The following is an 18,898-nucleotide window of genomic DNA, read 5'->3' on the forward strand; positions in this document are numbered from 1 at the left end:
CAACACGGGTAGCGAGCAGGGTTGAAAACTGATTCAACCTGGCTTGCTGTGCAGTGCAATTGCTGGCACTGTGAGATGCTCTCATCTCCCAGCGCTGGCTCAGGACCTGCCTCCGGAGACATCACATGCCTGGCATTTTCCTGAGCAGGTGTAAAAGGAGTCACCAGCTGGGAAGCACCTGATTTGGAGCCAGGAACAAAATCCCGGGTGCGACCCGTCTTGTAGGTGTAAAACGGGTTACATTTTGCCCACCCCTGTCACTCATACTCATTTTACACTGCCATAATCCCAGGTTATTGTAAATGAACGCACAGCAACCTGGGATATTTTGTAATGTTAAAGGTCCCAGTTGAAATGACCCGGGTTGAGCGACCCCGACCATTTTAACCTGAGTAGCGAGGAGAGTTGAACAAGTGTTTAACCTGGCTCATAATGCAGTGTAAATGAGTAAACCAGATGCAACCTAGGACCCATTCAAAGCAATTAAATAGCCATTGCTGGGAAATGATCTCATCTCCAAGTGCCAGCTCAGGACCCGCCTCCGGTGACATGACCTCATCTCCAAGTGCCTGCTCAGGACACTCCTCCTGTGACATGATCTCATCTCCAAGTGCCAGCTCAGGACCCGCCTCCGGTGACATGACCTGATCTCTAAGTGCCAGCTCAGGACACTCCTCCTGTGACATGATCTCATCTCCAAGTACCAGCTAAGGAACCTCCTCCAGGGACATGATCTCATCTCCCCCCCAAAAAAACAGCACATTGGGGTTCACCACTGTATCCCTGGTTTAGTGTAGAATCTGTTGAAAGAACTGGACACTGTTCACCCCAACCAGACCGTTGGCAGGAGGACTCATTGCCATCAGCACCCCACATCAATGTGCATGGAGTGGTAACTATACTTACAGTGGCAAACGCAGGATTTTCAGAAGGGGGTTTCCAGAGGGGCGGAGCAAAGGAGATGGACACTTAGGTGACCCAGTATATGCCGGGTCAGTTAAAGTATTGTAGATAGACCAAATGTATATTAATAGCTTGCTCCTGCGACCAGCTAATTACCTCTGCGGCACCGCCAGCAGAGGTTCCTTTTCATCAGCGACCATCTCTGGTCGCTGATGCAAAGGAGACACTGGGCAATATATTGCTCAGCAATATATTGCTAGCAATATATTGCTGAGCAATATATCTCCCCCCGTGTGTACGGGGCTTAAGTCAGACAGAACTTGAAATATCTGACTGGGAAAAGCAATTAACAGGCTTGGATGGGGACCACTAATCTAATGCTGTGTACACACGGGGGAGATATATGGCTCAGCCATATATGGCTGAGCCTTATATTGCTCAGTTTCTACTTTACATCAGCGACCAGAGATGGTCGCTGATGAAAAAGAAACTGCCGGGGGGAGCCGGGCAGTGGTAATCAGCTGGTCGCAGGAGCATGTTCCTGCGACCAGCGATCACTACAGGGGTCAAAACAGGAGCGCGCACCAGGCGATATATCGCCGGTGCACACTCCCATTGCGGGCAATATGGTCGCTCAGCGACCATATTTCCCGCGATTTTGCACAAAATCGCCCCTGTGTGTACGCACCTTATTTCTCTCTGCACAAGTTACATCTGCACCACCTGCAGTGAACATGGTTTTGTCCATCTAAGAAGGATTTTGTCAGAAAGAGTGAACTAGAATAAGGCCCATGTGAGGTGGGGATACAGTCATTTGGTCTACAACAACTAGGTTGACAAGCATTGGGTCAACACCACTAGGTCGACATGCAGCAAGGTTGACATGGGTCTAGGGCTAGGCATGGGGATTTTCACAGTTTTTTGAGCTGACGTGCCGACAGGCGGTATTTCATGCACTACCATCCACTAGAGCTGGGGTAGCCAACCCTAGCCCTCTGGAGCTACCAACAGTGCATGTTTTGCAGGTCTCCTCACAGAATCACAAGTGAGCTAATTAGCTCCATCTGTGGATCTTTTAAAATGTGTCAGTGATTAATGAGTGCAGCTGTGCAGCAGCTAGGTTTTCTGGAAAATGTGAACTGTTGGTAGCTCTCGAGGGCTAGGGTTGGCTACCACTGCACTAGAGTGTGGTGGGAGACTAAAATAGTGTGCCCGGAGCATTGCAAGTGAAGCAAGTCCATGTCGACAGTGTTGACATTCGGGTCAAAAACAGTGAAAACCCCCATGTCAACCTTTTGACTGTCGACCTTGCCCATGTCGACCTAATGCTTGTGTCGACCTAATGACCCTGTTGACCTAACCCATATTGGCCCATTTTAACCTAGTGGTGTCGACCGAATGCTTGTCGACCTAGTTGTTGTAGACCAAATGATCCATACCGGCGAGGTGATTGGTTATTGGAGTTGTAGTGTTTGTTTGCAGATATACTTAGTAGCACTTACTTATGGCCAGAGCTTTGTTGATTGCAGATGGTTCTGTTGAGTTCTCTCTTGGGAATAATTACAGAACGACTTCTGCATAGAGACTTCAGTGCAATAATCATTTCCAGTGTCCACAGACTTATGCCAGTAATCCTGTGCAGCTTGCACTGCTCTGCATCCTAGCAATCCTGTGTAATCGGTTCTGCTCCGTATCCTAGCAATTCCATAATAGCTGCTACTACTCTGCGTCTCTGCAATCCTGTGTAGCTGGTACTGCTCCACATCCCAGCGATCTTGCAATAGCTGGGTTTGCTTCGTAACCAGTGGTGGTTTTTACCTATGGGCTGCAGCCCCCCAGGTAAAATCCGCCACTGTCTCTGCCTAAAGTGAAGCCAAGTCTGTGGATTTAAATAATATAGGGCCTTATTCTGATCGGTGCGGATATTCCCGCATGCGGACGGACCGCCGATGTTGATCGTCTGCGCATGTGCAGGCGATTTCGCCGCACGGATTCTTTATACGCCGCACAGGGGGCGTAGAGGGGCGTGAGGGGCTACTTAGCCTCATTACCCTATGCATACGCCCCGCGTTTCATGGGCGTTCCCATGCAAACGCGGGGCGTATGCATGGTAATGAGGCCGTGACGCGTGGGTACGGGGCGGGCATCTGACATCGCCGGATGTCAGCTGCCCGCCCCCATACATGATTTCACACGGACAAGTGTCCGTGTGGTCTTGTGTTGCGGGACCTGGTGGAGTGTGCGGCCCTGCATTCGATGTTCGGCGACCATCGAATGCAGGGGCTGCTCCCAAGACGGAGGAGGCGTATCCCCGTCCAATTTCATGCGGATCGCCACATATCCGCGCACGGACGGCAGGTGGTGATCCGTATGGAAGGCGGGGATTCGCCTGCACGGTTGCGGCCGCATATTCTGATCGGGCCGCACCGATCAGAATAAGGCCCATATTGAGGAGATGCAGCACTGAATAGTGATGATGGCAGGAAACAATCATTGCACAATTACTTAGTGTTCTTGAAGGTGAAGTTGCTGATTTCAGTTAATACAAAAATTATAGTGTAAATCTAGATTTACGTCCTAATTCTGATAATGACTAACCTGTATGGATTAGGGTTAGTGCTGAGTTGTGGATGTGGAAATCATCTATTTTGTGAAGAAGACAACTCTGAGGACAATCGGAACTATGGACCAGATTCTGAGTGCCAGGCTTGGACTATTTGCGGATTTGTGGTGCTCAGAAAGCTGGGATAAAAACTAGGAGACCTTATATGGATTATAATACTGTGCTGAGCTACTCTTCCGTTCTTTTGTATAAGAAGAAACTAACACAAGGTGGCAGCATCTCAGAGTTCATTTACCACAATGCTCCCTGATATCGTTTTCTTTCTATTCTGTCAAATTGGGGGGCTCCCAACTGCCCCCCCCCCCCCCCCGCAGCGGGACACCTCCGGCTGCGGGTGGGACAGCGGGACAGGACCCGGTAATCGGGACTGTCCCGCTAAAATCGTGAGTGTTGGGAGGTATGCAACAGCTCCACACAGCACATGCTGTACATGTGTGTTGCTGCTGCCCGGGAGAGACAGAGAGGGAGGGGGGAGGAACAGGGTAATTAGTACCCCCCCCCCCCCCCCTCTCGGCAGACCTGGCCACTGATCCTGATGTAGATGTAATAAGCCTTTATTATTATTTCGATTCAACTAGAAGCTGATAAAACAGTAACAGTCAATATCATAAAATGATAATGGCTACAGGGCCATTCCCACCAGGTCCACCAGAAGCCTAAAAGTTTCTTCCCTCAAGCTTTTCACCTGCTGACATATGAACTTCTCAACATCTCACTGTCTAGTCGCGCCATAACCCTTTGCACATAAATTAACACTGTGTCCCCATGGAATATCTTTCTGTATGACTGTACGTGTTTTCCCACCTGTTCATACTGTTTATATTGTATACTGTTTACTTGTTTCCACCCTGACTGTTGCACAGCAAACCTAAAACAAATTCCTATTATATGCAAGTATACCTGGCCAATAAAGCTGATTCTGATGTCATAGTAATGAGTTCCTATCAGGGGCGGATTTAGGGGTGAGGGCGCCCATAGGCACAACAATAACGGCCGCCCCCCCCAGCTTTAATATATTATTTTTATTGATTAGTTACAAGCCCTGGTACTTGTGAGTTATCTGGGCGTCCGATTTTTGGTACTTACGATTTGCATGCGATATCGCATGCGATATCGCATGCGATTTGCGATTTGCATGCGATTTAGCATGCGATTTGCATAAGATTTGCTATTCATTTCATTACCCCACTATCCCCAAAGTGTGTCTATCAACGTGAACCCGAAGCGTGGCGAGCGCAGCGAGCCCGCGAGGGGCGGCGGTACGCGTCCTCCGACCTTTTCATGCCCTACTATCCACTAGGGCGTGGAGTGAGAATAGAATAGTGTGGCGAGCGCACCGAGCCCGAAGCGTGGCGAGCGCAGCGAGCCCCGCGAGGGGACGCGGACACCTGTGAAGCCCGCAAGGGCACGCGGATACCTGTGAAGGTGTCCGCGTCCCCTCGCGGGGCTCGCTGCGCTCGCCACGCTTCGGGCTCGGTGGCTCGCTGCGCTCGCCACACTATTCTATTCTCACTCCACGCCCTAGTGGATAGTAGGGCATGAAAAGGTCGGAGGACGCGTACCGCCGCCCCTCGCGGGCTCGCTGCGCTCGCCACGCTTCGGGTTCACGTTGATAGACACACTTTGGGGATAGTGGGGTAATGAAATGAATAGCAAATCTTATGCAAATCGCATGCTAAATCGCATGCAAATCGCAAATCGCATGCGATATCGCATGCGATATCGCATGCGATCTAGTACCAAAATCGGACGCCCAGATAACTCACAAGTACCCAAGCCCTAATTTGATAATAGCCAATTTAATAGAATAATTAAGAATCCACTAACTGTCACCTTTCCTATCATGTATACATTATTACTAAGCAGGACAGTTTACAGAGGCAGTATCTGCAGGTCTTATCCATTTACACTCAATTCAAGATGGAATATGATACAGTACAGTGGAAGTATTTTGCAGTTAATGGTACATTTCATGCTGACAGTACCATCACAAGCATCCAAGTGCCACCCTCAAACATGCGCCACCCCTAGGCACGTGCCTCATGTGCCTAGTGGGAAATTTGGCACTGGTTCTTACTATAGATACGCTGTGTCAGAAATTATCTGGATTGCACTAAACCTCTTATTCAAGAAACACCAGTGATAATGGCAGCGGCGTAGCTTTGTTTGCCCCCCCCGCCGTTAATGGAAATTAAAAATTAGAGAAGCTGATTGGTTGGAACGTTATGTCTCTCCAGTTACCACTCTCCCAGGCTTAATACATCTGCTCTCCTGTACCACATTACTGCACCCACATGCCAATGCCCCAACTTGAAAATATTTGATGTGTACGGTACCTGACAATGGGACGAATTCAGACTTCATCACTGGACAAATTTGTTCTCAAAATGGGCAAAACCGTGTGCACTGCAGGTGGGGCAGATGTAACATGTGCAGAGAGAGGTTTGGGTGGGGTGTGTTGAAACTGAAATCTAAATAGCAGTGTAAAGGTGCCCATACACTAGTAAGATTTATCTTCAGATCTGGTTGGTTTGAACAAAAATATGGTTATGGATGAGTGACAGTTTGGCAGTTTTCCAGCATTTCCAAGCAAATGGTCAACTGTCATTTGCTCTTATCCATAACCATGTTTTTGTTCCAACCAGACAGATCTGCAGATAAATCTGCGTGTTTATGGCCACCTTAAGAATAAAGCAGCCAGTATTTACCCTGCACAGAAACAAAATCACTCACCCAAGTCTAAGGTGGCCATACATCAGAAAGATATTTTACCCAATCATACAATCTCAATTGATTGTAAAGGCCCCCATACACTAGGGCGACTTGTCCTGAGGACAAGTCGCCCCCGACTTCCCCCTGAGCTTCCCCGGCAGCTCCCGGAGGGAGCTTGATAAGATTGGCACTTGATGTGCCATCTTTTACATGTGATAAATCATCTCGATTTATCCCATGTAAACCCGGGGAGCAGGGGGGGGGGCTGCAGAACAGGGCTGCTGGGGGGGGGCGCTGCTAAGGCGGCGTGCAGGGGACGCTGCTGGGGACAGTGACAGAGCCGGGCAGGGGGAGGCGGGAGCTGTCAGTGCTGGAAAAAAAAGCCCATACAATGAATGGGCAGCCTGTTATTGGCTGAGCGCTCTCTCAGCCAATTGCTGACTGGCTGAGAGAGCGCTCAGCCAATCACAGGCTGCCCATTCATTGTATGGGCTTTTTGTTTCCAGCGCTGACAGCTTTTCCTGCCCGGCTCTGTTACTGCCAACTCTGTGTCCCCCGCAGCGCCCCCCTGTCTTACTAGCAGCGCCCCCCCCCCCCCGCGCATTGACGGCTCCCGGCTCCCTGCGGAGGTAGTGCAGGCAGGGACCGCAGGCGTCGCAGAGCAGAGATTGTCGGCTCGGCGGGAGAATAGAAAGAAATCTTATTCAAAAGACTGGGCGGCCGCTGATTGGCTGAGAGTTCTGCCAATCAGCGGCTGCCCGGTCTTTTGAATAGGATTTCTTCCTATTCTCCCGCCGTGCCGACGGTCTCTGCTCTGCGACGCCTGCGGTCCCCGTCTGCACTACCTCCGCCGGGAGCCGTCAATGCGGGGGGGGGGGGGGGGGGCGCTGCTAGTAAGACAGGGGGGCTGTATATAAAGATATATCGGATCTGAACATCGTGGGTGCTAAAAAGCACCCATGATGGCTCAGATTCCGATATATCTTATGTTCTGTAGGTTCGACGCCGTGATCCGATCCGATGCGCGCGGGACCGCGCATCAGATCAGATCAGATGTCAAACACATGCGATTTTGGGCTGATTTCACCCGATTTATCGGCCCAAAGGGCCGAAATCGGATGAAATCGGCCGAAAATCGCATAGTGTATGGGGGCCTTAAGATGGATTGTATGCAGATTGTGTGCACATTGTGTGTCCAAAATCCACCAAGGACTGCCAGGGAGTTGAAGGGAAATTGGACACAATCATGAGCGCAATCAATCTTAAGATGGATCTTTCTGATGTATGGCCACCTTAACTCTCTCTGCAAGTTACATTTGCCTATACTTACCTACTTTTCTTTCTCTTCTCAGGTCGAAGCCAGGGGCACTTTGGAGGGCGGGGACTTATCTGTAAATCATCAAGCCCCACCCCTAGTGCAATAAATACCCCAATTCAGGGGTCTATGAAGGGGGGCTAAAATTATGCAATTTGTGTAATTTTAGCCCCGTCCCCTCCCCGAAGAACCGCAAGTTGCAGTATTTGAGCGGAGAGAGGGGAGATGCATGGTGGTTCGGGGACATGCGGGAGGCTTACCCGCCTTTCCGGGGGGCTGGGATGGGGACCCAATTTTTTTAAACCTCTTGGCTAGTCTATGAGGGTAGGCAAGTATGCAGGTCTGAATTAGGACCAACATTTTTATATGTTACAATGATGTTGCAAATTTTCAGTGTGAAATGTTATTTTGTGCCATAATTGGCATGGCCTTGTGTGACGTGGCAGGGTGAAAGATAGACATTACATAGAGGAAGGGTGTGTCCTAAAATTTAGCAATGAAGTGTAATTACAAAACTCTTCCCAGGGTACAACTCTTAGCTACAGCTTTGCTCACTGTTGCCTGGTTATTCCTATTAAAAATACCCAGAGGTGAATCTCCTGTGACAGTCACTGCGTAATTCCAAGCCAAATGTCTTGGGATATATGCTCCTTAACCATATAGATCTAGATTAAAAACAGTGCATTCTACAATTTCAGAACTGCTGTGAATAATGGTCTCCCCTCACTGTCATTATCTCCCCTTCCTCTCTCTCCCTTTCTCTCTTCCTCTTTCACCCTCACGTTGTCTACACACTCTCTCTCTCTCTGAATTTCTGTCTGTCTATCCACCCCCCCCCCCCCCCCTCTCTCTCTCTCTGAGGGCCAGATGTATCAAGCTTAAAAAAGTAATAAAATAGAGAGTGATAAACCAGCAACCAATCAGCTCCTACCTGTCATTTTTCAAACCCAGCCTGTAACATGACAGGTAGGAGCTGGTTGTTTATCACTCTCCATTTTATCACTTTGTGAAGCTTGATACATCTGTCCCTCTGTCTCATTTTTTCTCCTTCTCTGTCACTTTGGGCGGGATGTTCTAACAACCGCCCATTTAGTCTCCCTCTGTGCTGGGTACCGCATTCTTTCTAATCACATATGCCTTAACATATGCGATTAGTAACGCAAAGGACATCTCTTGCAATAAGAGCTGTCCTTTGTGATGCAGCGCTGTCGCTGGACTTCTGAGTCTGAGACACAGGCGTACCTCTTCGCATGCACAGAATAGCGGCTCGGCCATGGGGCATGCTGTGAGAGATCCTTGATGGATCCCTCACTCAGCGCTGTGGAGTGATGCCCATGGGCTTCTACAGAGTATCGCCAGCAAAATACCCTGAATATACCCTCCACAGCTCTGTCCCGGCATGCGGGCTTTAGAGCACGGGAAAATGTGATAAAAACCCTGATTACAGGGTTTTTATTGCATTTTCGCTTTAGAGCATGCTCCCCACTTCTCTGCTCTCTCTCCTTGCTTCTCGCTCCCTCACTTTGCCCTTCTCTATGTAAATCCATTTCTTTAACCCATTTTTTCTCCCTCGTTCACTCCATTTCTCTCTATCACACACTTTGGCCCTTATTCAGATCTGATCGGAGAACAAATTTCTTCTCAAAATGGGCAAAACCATGTGCACTGCAGGTGGGGCAGATGTAATATGTATAGAGAGAGTTAGATTTTTTCAAGTTATTTTGTTTCTGTGCAGTGTAAATACTGGCTGCATTATTTTTACACTGCAATTTAGATTTCAGTTTCAACACACCCCACCCAACTTTAACTCTCTCTGCACAGGTTACATCTGCCCCACTTGCAGTGCCAGGGCCGGCGCTACCCACTCAGCAGAGGATGCAAAGCAGGTAGGCGCCGTTCAGGAGAGGCGCTGTCCCTGCTGTGCATCCTCTGCTGTCCCCATTGCTTAAAGGATGCTGTCAAGCATGTTCTGTATTAGAACACTAGGGCCCCACTGGAGAAATGATGGTTCCTACTCTGAAGATTGCTGTGGATGCCCAAGTAATATGTCTTCCCCCTGCCTAGACCCCAGGGCCAGCTCGATGCTGTCCTCTGTATACTGTATTCTGCTAATCCCTCCTATCCCTGTCCAAGACCCCGCCCCCTTCCTCCCCTCTACCATCTCCACGACTGTGGCCTGTGTCTGTCTTCCTTTTCTGTCACAGAGGAGCATGCAGATGCAGGGCAGTCGGGAGCTCCGCAGGGATTATATAATAATAAGCAACGCTCATTAACTTAATAGCATGTTTCTACAATAAGAAGTCAGCATACAGTGGATAAAAAGAAATCAAGCCTAGAGTATGTGCACTGTTTGAAAAACATGAAATGAGAGTTTCTCTATCCCTGGAGGATTCTCAGGTACATAATCCCGGTATTAACACATTCCGTCTGTCCAAGAAACTTTATCAAGACTACAAGAAGAATCTTTGACATACAAACTATTTGGTACTGTGATATTGTACATGAGAATCCTCTATGGCTAAATAAGCGCTCATTTATTACTAGTCAGATTGCTTAGAAATGGGTCTGAAATCACTTTGTGTGTAAGGGACAACTTGCAAGATAGTGATTCCTTCCAACAATATGTTTTATTGAATTTTTCATCAAAAAAATAGGGTACAGAAAGATAATGATTCCTATGAACCAGTGACTGCTTACACAGACTTTCACCTCCCACCCCCTGGATTCAATGACAGCTTGGACAGACACCACCACTGGGGAGGATTGGCCCTAGGACTCACAGGCAACATTCCCTGTGGGCTGACATACTCCCGAGGATAGTTTTGTTTGCTGACATGTGTCCTCACCCCCGCATGACCATTCATTGCACCCATTACACTGCATTGTCCACATTCATTGTTATTCCATCTCCGCAATACAGTTCCATCCTGTGATGCTGCCATGGCATGTTATACCTCTGGTGCTGCTGGACGGGGTCCGTACAGTCATTTACCCGACGTCGGGATCCTGACTTAAAACACAGACAGACGGGTTCCCGACAACCACTGGCTATTTCTCCCTTGTGTGGGTCCACGAGGGCCATGCTGTCTGAGTCCGGCAAGTCGGGATCCCGACAGTCAAAACCCTGACACATGGGGTCCCGACGGCCACCGGCTATTCTCCCTTGTGTGGGTTCACGACCCCCATAGAGGGAGAATAGAATAGGTGGCGAGCATAGCGAGCCACCGTGCCTGCATGGGGCTTTGTTCCGATCGCCATGCTGTCTGAGTCCGGCCAGTTGGGATCCCGACTGTCGGAACCCTATACCACACCCGGTGCTGCCTATATCAGGACATTTCTACATAATTTTCCAGGGCCATTGGTGCTGATGTATCCTGCTTTGTGAACTATGGGCCTACCTCAGCAAATTTTTTTTTTTAAATGAGTCTTTATTTAAATTTTTTTGAAACATTTAAAGTCACAATATACATACAAATCGATACAGATGACGATGACGACAGAACTTACATATGACAACACAAGCCATAGACATACAACACACATAATTAAGATAGTAGGGGTATCGTTTCGCCGTGGCCTTTCTACTATGTAGGCGGCTTATTAGCTCTATCCTTTTCCCATGGCTTTGTTTCTACAGATCGTCCGAGAATTTATGACTACAATACTGATCCTTAGGGGGGATATGGAGCCATTTGGAGCTTGCTGGGGAGAAGTGAAATAGCTGTCTACGAGCCCCAATAAGGGTATTTGCTATCTAAGGGGTAGTTAAGATAACGATACCTTGTGTGCCCATCGGTCTGTTTTGTGCTTAAGTCTTAAGGATCGAGTATATGTCAGTGATTATTAACAATAGTGACTTAAAACTAGCAATGTAGCAAACTAAGCCATATACGTACATTTTTTATACAGAAAGGCATCGTTTTTCCCTTCCATTCCCTTAGGTAGATGTTTTATTTATGTTGCTATATTGCCCGAGGCCGTACTAGTAGCTGGCAGTCTTACTTGTGCTAGGATTTGCCCTACTGGGACTATAAGGAGGTAGAAACCCCTGGTGTCATAGGGCGAGGGGCTTAGGGAGATTTGCAGTTTTGACCTTGGCGAAAGCTAACCTTGGTGGTGGTGCGCCCTCCATGAGATGTTTCAGTTATCTGTGCCATACTGCACACTGACCAATTTGTGCTTGGGCTTTAATGAATATATATCTGTAACGATAATGTGACTTAGAAACTTGATTAATTTACACAAAGGGAAAGAAGGAAGAGAGAAAAAAAATATACTAGGCAAAGATGAAAAAAGAATTCAGGCGTGCTAGGTGTCTTGTAAGTCTAGCTAGTATAACTAGATGGAAAAACTATATCAATTCTAAGGACCAAACCTTCTTCATACGTGCTATATAGGTGCATGTGGAACTCACCAGTGGGAGATCACCCCTAGTGGCGTCCTTACTACGCGTGCCTCATAAGTAGAAATAGGAATAAACAGAAAAAATAAGAAATAAGAAAAACATCATCAAGTCAAAGCATTCTGCGTGAGCTACCCTGTAAACTGGTATAGTGAGGAATTGTGCCACGGATTCCAAATAAGAAAAAATTTATTGCTACTTACGTTTGATGCGTGAAAGAATTTTTCGTGCTCATATGTGCTATTCACTAAATTTACCCATTCGCTAAAGATCGGACCGTTTTGAGCCATCCTGTAGCGCGCGATGACCACCTTGGCCAGTGCGACAAGGTGAGTTAGTAGGAGACGCCTCTCCCTGGGCAACTTTTCTACTTGCCAAGTCCCCATGATCAGGTTAATATCCGTAAGGGCAGCCCGTGTCCCCCCCCCCCCTCTCACCGCACTTTGGGCATTCATCTGACTCGGAGCCTCTTATTTTTTTGAGTTTGACCGGGGTCATATAAGTCCTATGAAGGATGTTGAACTGGACCTGTTGGACTCGTATAGAGTTTGTTGCTTTTTTTTGGAGATGCCAGAGCCAGATGCCAATTGCTCTCTTTAATATCTGGAATATCTGAGGCCCATTTCTGCATTAGGTGACAAAGGCCGTCATCGGGAGCGTTTACCGACAGGTATTTGTAAAGTTTCGAGACCCCTTTCTGTGTTGTAATTTTACTTAACTGTAGCTTAATGGGGGTCTCCATTAACCACCCATCTCTCTCGCTGCCGAAGCTGTTGATCGCACTCCTAAGCTGTAGAAATCTATAGAACATAGATTGGGGCAATGAGAATTCGGCTTGGAGTTGAGCAAATGTTTTAAAAATCTTATCCTGAAATAGTTGGCCCAGTGAGCTGACACCATATTGGAGCCATAGTCTCCCCCCCTGTTGTCTAGTAATTTTCCCAGCTATCGGCAGCGAGAGAAAGGATGAATCGGGATCCACCCCTTGGAACTTCACCAGGCTACAGGCTGCTCTCCAAACTCTAGCCGCTTGTGCTACGATCGGTGGATAGTTTTTATAATTTTAATTAGCCAGAAGAATTTGGAGGGGCGTAATACAGGGATCTATACAGCTGCTCAGCCTAGATGGTTCCACGGACTGTTCTTCAGGCTTAACCTAGGCCCTAAGATGTAATAGTTGGGCCGCGAGATAGTACCTCTTAAAATTTGGAAGGGCCATGCCTCCATTCTCTCGATCTCTCCAGAGGGTCGCTATTTTAACTCTAGGACGTTTACTGCCCCAAATAAACGATGACTACCTCAGCATGTTAGCATATTACTAATCAGAGAATTTGCAGCAGACTGCAAAGAGAAAGCCACCACCCAGTCTGAAAGAAAAAACGACCCTTGCAAAATTGGGGATGAATAGCTAACCGCAAATCCAGAAACATTGAATAAACTTTGCTGTGACTGAAGCTGCCATTAATCTGCGACTGAGACATGCTGGAAGTGGTCATCACTGACGTCACAGACCCTTCTCAAAAATGCCTAGGCACACCTATATTTATTCAGGCACCTGGAAAACAGCAGGTTTCCTCCCCCAAACGCCAGCTTCCTGTCAGTCACACTTTGGCGACCATTACGACCTGTTCGCCATTTTAGTTGCTAATTCTCCTCGCACAATGCACATGGTATGCAGGTGCAGCTGGTTGATAAAGGTTTGAGTTGAGAATTCTTTAATTAGAGATCCAGGCTGAATTATGCCCTATATACTGGACACAGTACTTTGTTCTGCTGCGGAGAATATACGGAAAATAATTTAAAAGGATAAAATAGTATAATCTATTGTGCAATTGTGACACGTGTGAAAAGGCAAGCAGGCAGTACCTGAATAATACCCCTTTTACACCAAAATCCCTGGTTGGACCCTGGTCTTTGAACACGGGAGTTTCTAGGGTCAAACCCAGCTTCATACCCCATTTAGGGTCCCCTGCAAACTGAATCGTTGGGACAGTGTCGCGTCCTCTCACTCCCGCAGCTTCCACTGAGTGAAGAGGGCGAGTCGGAGGCAGCTTTAGCGGGACTTCAGGTGGGCGGCGGCATTCTGCAGTGTTTTTAGTCGCTCAGAAGGCCCTGCTCATCCCCGCACCACACATGTGGGAGATGTGCAGGAGCTTCTGAGCGACTGCACTGTATTATCTGATGGGGCCAGGGCCGGATTATAATGGAGGCACAAGGGGTGAGTGCTTTTTAGCTATAGGTTTTGTGCATGGGAGTGGGGTAGTGCTGCAGCTTCACCTATCTGCCAATGTGACAATGATTAATGGTGCTGAGCATCGGGAGCCATGGCACACTGATTGCACAAGTGTGCAGTGCATTACTGGGAGTTGACTAAGTCCCATGACACTTTAAACCAGAGGGCAGAGGCTGAGAAGTTTGTGCTGAGCTATAATTGGTTGAGCTCATTACATGCCCATGGAGAACAGCAGCAGCAGCTTAGTCATGGGAGGGTTTTTAATCAAAGGCAGCACTAGGACTGTGAGGTCTCCTACAGAGTAAGGTGCAGAGGGACAAACACAGGCTTTTCATATGGTATGTATTTATGTGTATGTATGTATGTGTGTGTGTGTGTGTGTATGTATGTATGTATGTATGTATATATATATATATATATATATATATATATGCAGTTACCCATTGACCAAGTTTATACTGCCTTTACTCTGTGTTTTGACAATGTAATATTCTCCCATGCAGTGTGTGGCCAGTAATGACAAGTGCAAGGGGCCCCCCGAAGGCTTAATCTGTCACTGGATGGGGCAGTTTTGAATCTTGGGCAGATTCAGAACGGCAGATCCGCGCATGTAAATCGCTGTGTGGGCTACACAGACAGCGATTTACATGCGGTTTCAGGCATTATTATTAGGAGTGATTATTAAAAATGCTCAGAAAATGCCTGCAAGTCGCCCAGTGTGTGGTACCCATTACAACAAGCATCATTTTTAAAATCAGATTAGTCCTACTGAATACACACAACCAGCAGACAGCAACAACAGAGGTAATGAAAGAATCATTAGCATTTCTATAAGCCTCTAATTACTGTATGTTATACTGGTTCTCACCTACTGTATGTGTTTGTCCCTTATCTCTGTGCTGAATGGCTGAATTACAAAGAAAAACAACCCCAAGCCCAAAATAAAACAAGCCCAATACAAGCAACTAAAAAAAATGTATAAACCCAAAAACAAAAAAAATACAGTGTAAGGCGCTTGATATTAAATATGACAAGTGAGTGGTGGTTATAGCGGTAGTTTACAGGATTGCAACCACCTATCTCCGGTCCCCTGCAGATATTGGTGGGACCCTTCTGTTTACCCAGATACGAAGATAAATGTAAAGGGAGAAACAATTGCGCTAAGGACCGTGAGATGGAGTGTATATATACAAATTAGTGATTTATATCTATATGGTAAGATATCATTGATGAAATGGATACATATACAGTATATACAAAATAAAAAGGTTTTTACTTGATTATTATTATAATTTTATTTAAAAGGCGCCACAAGTGTTTCGCAGCGCCGTACAAAGGAACAATACAGGGAGACAAAGCTTGGCATAACAATAAAAATAAATAACAAAAATAGAGTACAAATAAAGAGCGCCACAGATCAATACACATTACAGCTTAAATGTAAGTAGTGAGGACTCAATCAACATACAACTAGAGGCTTGAGGCCAATGATGGAGATGAGTATGCAGACGAAGATGGTCACTGAGTGTTGGAGTATAGGAGAGCTGTGAGTGAAATGTGAAGAGAAGAGGGCTTTGACAACAGGAGGGAAGAGGGCCCTACTCGGAGGAGCTTACAATCTAGTAGGAAGGGGTCGGAGAACCAGCTGGTTTATGCAGTGGAAGGGTATGCTTTGATGAATAGGTGAGTTTTCAGTGCCCGTTTGAAGCTTTGCAAGGTCGGGGAGAGTCTAATGGAGCGAGGGTGTGCGTTCCACTGAAGGGGTGCAGCACAGGCAAAGTCCTGTACTCTAGCATGGGAGTTGATGAATCACGATTAATTTTTTTTACATACATTTATACAATTATAAATAATATGGTATATTGGACCAATTATATAAAAAAATGCTTTTATGCTAGTTAATTGAAGATTCCCTATAAAAGTCAGTGCTTCTTCTTGGTTTAAGTTTCTGCTTAACTGGGCGTACCCAGTCTCACGGAAGAGTTGATGAAGGAGCAGGGAATGAGAATAGTGTGAATGTTTTAAGGTGAGCTCACCTGACCCAGTCTTCCCAATTAAGCTGGGGGAACTGTGTACATTGCCAGACAGCCCAGTTCTCAGTTATCGGCACTTGACAGCCGGACGGGCGCTGCAAAATGCCGGCACAGCATGTAATCCATTTCACCCTCTACTCTCCAGCCTCCCCGCGGCAATACGGGTCAGTGGATCCTGCGGCGCCGCACACAAATTCAGAGGGCTGGGGGCATATGCCCTTAGATGGAAAATAAATGATTTGAATTTGCCGGGAATGGCAGATGGTGTCACAGTTTTGGGTTCTTCTCAAAGCTTACTAAACGCGTTTGCTCGCGCTCATGTGACTTTCTCAATAGGTGGATGCTTTGGCAGGGTGTTGGACTTTTTTTAGTCCATTCCTTAATTGTTTATTGCTTTCAGGTATTGCTTTCAAACCCAAAAACAAGCAACCATCAAAAACAATAAGCAACTCAGAAAAATAACAAACCCAAATACTCTTGTTATAAGCTGACTTGGCAACTATGTCTGCTCGTAGAGCGCCAGGTAGGAGGGATGCCCGGTGCCTGTGACCGCATCCTTCCCGGCTGCTGCCTTTTGTCGCTGCAATGCACTGTTGAACACATGGCGCTGACTGATTCCGATATCCTTTTCAGCACACCCCGGATGTCCCAACCTGGGTTGGGCAGAGCCAAATTTCCCATTAGGCACATGAGGCATGTGCCTAGGGGCGGCACATGTTTGCCTGTGATAGTACTCTCAGCCCAAAATGTACCAATAACTGCAAAATATCCACTGTACTGTACTATATTCCATCTTAAATAGAGTGTAAATGGATAGGACATGCAGATACTGCCCCTGTAAACTGTCCTACTTAGTAATGTATTCATAATAAAACAACCTGTCACAGTTAGTGGCTTTTTTTAAATAAATCAATTATATTGGCTATTATCAAATGAGGGCTTATAAGTAATCAATAAATATAATACAATTAGGCGGGGGGGGGGGGGGGGGGGTGCGAACAATATTGTTGTGCCTAGGGGCACCCTCATCCCTAAATCCGCCCCTGGGGTTGGGACCGTTTACACTGCCCAGTACCCAGGTCCTACCAGTGTTCCACCCTGGTCCGGACCTGGGTAGAATTCCAGTGTAAATGGACCTTTTACACCAACGCTGACCTGGTCCACGATGCAAAAACCTGAGTTTTTGTCTTTGTGTAAAAAGGTTATTAATGTTCCTAGCTGCCGCCAATGCTGCATCATACACACACTGAGCACACACAGCGCCTGGCTCTCCCCATCTGGCCGGCCCGCCATCCCTCATGCTGATGAGAGAGAGACGACTCGAAAGTGTGTGTGTATACAATGTATGTGCTGTGCCTCCCTGTGCCTGGCTGCCATAGTACCTCCCCCTCCCTCTGACACACAGACACTGTCACATCCCCCCCTCCGCCTCCTCCTCCTCCTGCTGCCTCGCACACTCTCCCTGTGTTGTCACTCCTGCTGCTGCCGCCACCCCCCGCTCCGTCCCCAGCAGCAGCAGCAGCAGCAGCACCACCGTGCCCCGGGACCTCCTCATTGCATGCGACTGCACACCCGGCAAGGTAAGCGGGCACAGAGAGCAGCACCCTATCCCCGCCCCCCAGTGGGCTCCTCATGGCAGGCTCTGTGATACAGGGGGGTGGGGGGTGCACGGGGAATCCCAGGCAGCAGCAGACGTGATGGCAGCGATCAGTACGGGGTACGAAGCATCTGCCACTGCTGCTCACTCCCCAGCCACCATCATGATCATAAGCTTTATCTGGGTGGCTGTCCGTGCCCCCTCTACCACCCCCTCCCCCCACCATGCCCATCATCAATGGCTGCACGGTGAGAAGTCCGGGGCCGGTGCCCCCCGCGCTGCTGCAGACCCCCGGTGCTTGCAGCGTCCGGCCGCAGCGTCCTGTGCTAGGAGGAAGGCTCCCTGGCTGCTGGAGGTGGGAAGCCTGCTGGTGTCATCAAGGCCTACATGTTTGTTGTGAAACCCAGTCCAGTCAGTGAGCATGGGAGGGGAGAGCCCTCCCCGTGTGATCCCGGGCACTGCTTGTCCCCACCGGCCGGGTGGCACCGGCACACAGTGGTTAGGGATCACATGACCCAGCCACAGCACTTTCCCTCCAGGGCATTAGCCGTGCCATTACTGCCTATCAGCCTCCCCCTGCTGTGAGTGGCAGAGCTAGTGCATGAAGTTTGCTGTCACTGCTGCCTATGGCTCCTCGTACTACTTTCGCTTCTTATTTAATGTATTTTTGCAGCCGCCCTGGCTTATATCCAGCTGTGTTCTGCACAGTAACCCCATCTCAGCATTAGCAATAACACTACTGGATACTTCTGCATGCGTTTATGGTTATGTGGGGCAAATGTTATTATAATATGGAAAGTAATACCTAGGAATGAATGATTGCGGAATTTGCTGCACTATATAAGAAACTGTAAATAAATCAATGCTGCATAATACAGTATGTTGTATATTATGACTTTCTTATTGCTAGTAATGGCATGTAGGGGTGTGTGTGTGGATATCTTCTGTTTTACACAATTAAATATTTATATTGTTTTTCTTTTCAATGTTCAATATTTTTGCTGTGTATGAATTATGATCCGGCCTTTTATACCTTACATTCTGGTAGCACATACATATGGAAGTAAATAGTGGTGATAC

The 18,898-nt window shown here is 47.6% G+C and overlaps 1 protein-coding gene across 1 annotated transcript in view; it reads left to right on the top strand.

Annotated features, from left to right (window-relative positions):
- The first annotated feature begins 17,650 nt into the window (after positions 1-17,650).
- The window catches only part of ELF2 (E74 like ETS transcription factor 2), a 95,125-nt gene continuing 93,877 nt past the window's right edge, over positions 17,651-18,898 (top strand). Inside the window, exon 1 of the mRNA XM_083173589.1 lies at positions 17,651-17,801. The gene's annotated coding sequence lies outside the window, so the exon portion shown is untranslated. The remainder of the gene's footprint in view (positions 17,802-18,898) is intronic.

Source organism: Crinia signifera, chromosome 1, assembly GCF_055691185.1.
Source record: "Crinia signifera chromosome 1, ASM5569118v1, whole genome shotgun sequence".
Taxonomy (NCBI): domain Eukaryota; kingdom Metazoa; phylum Chordata; class Amphibia; order Anura; family Myobatrachidae; genus Crinia; species Crinia signifera.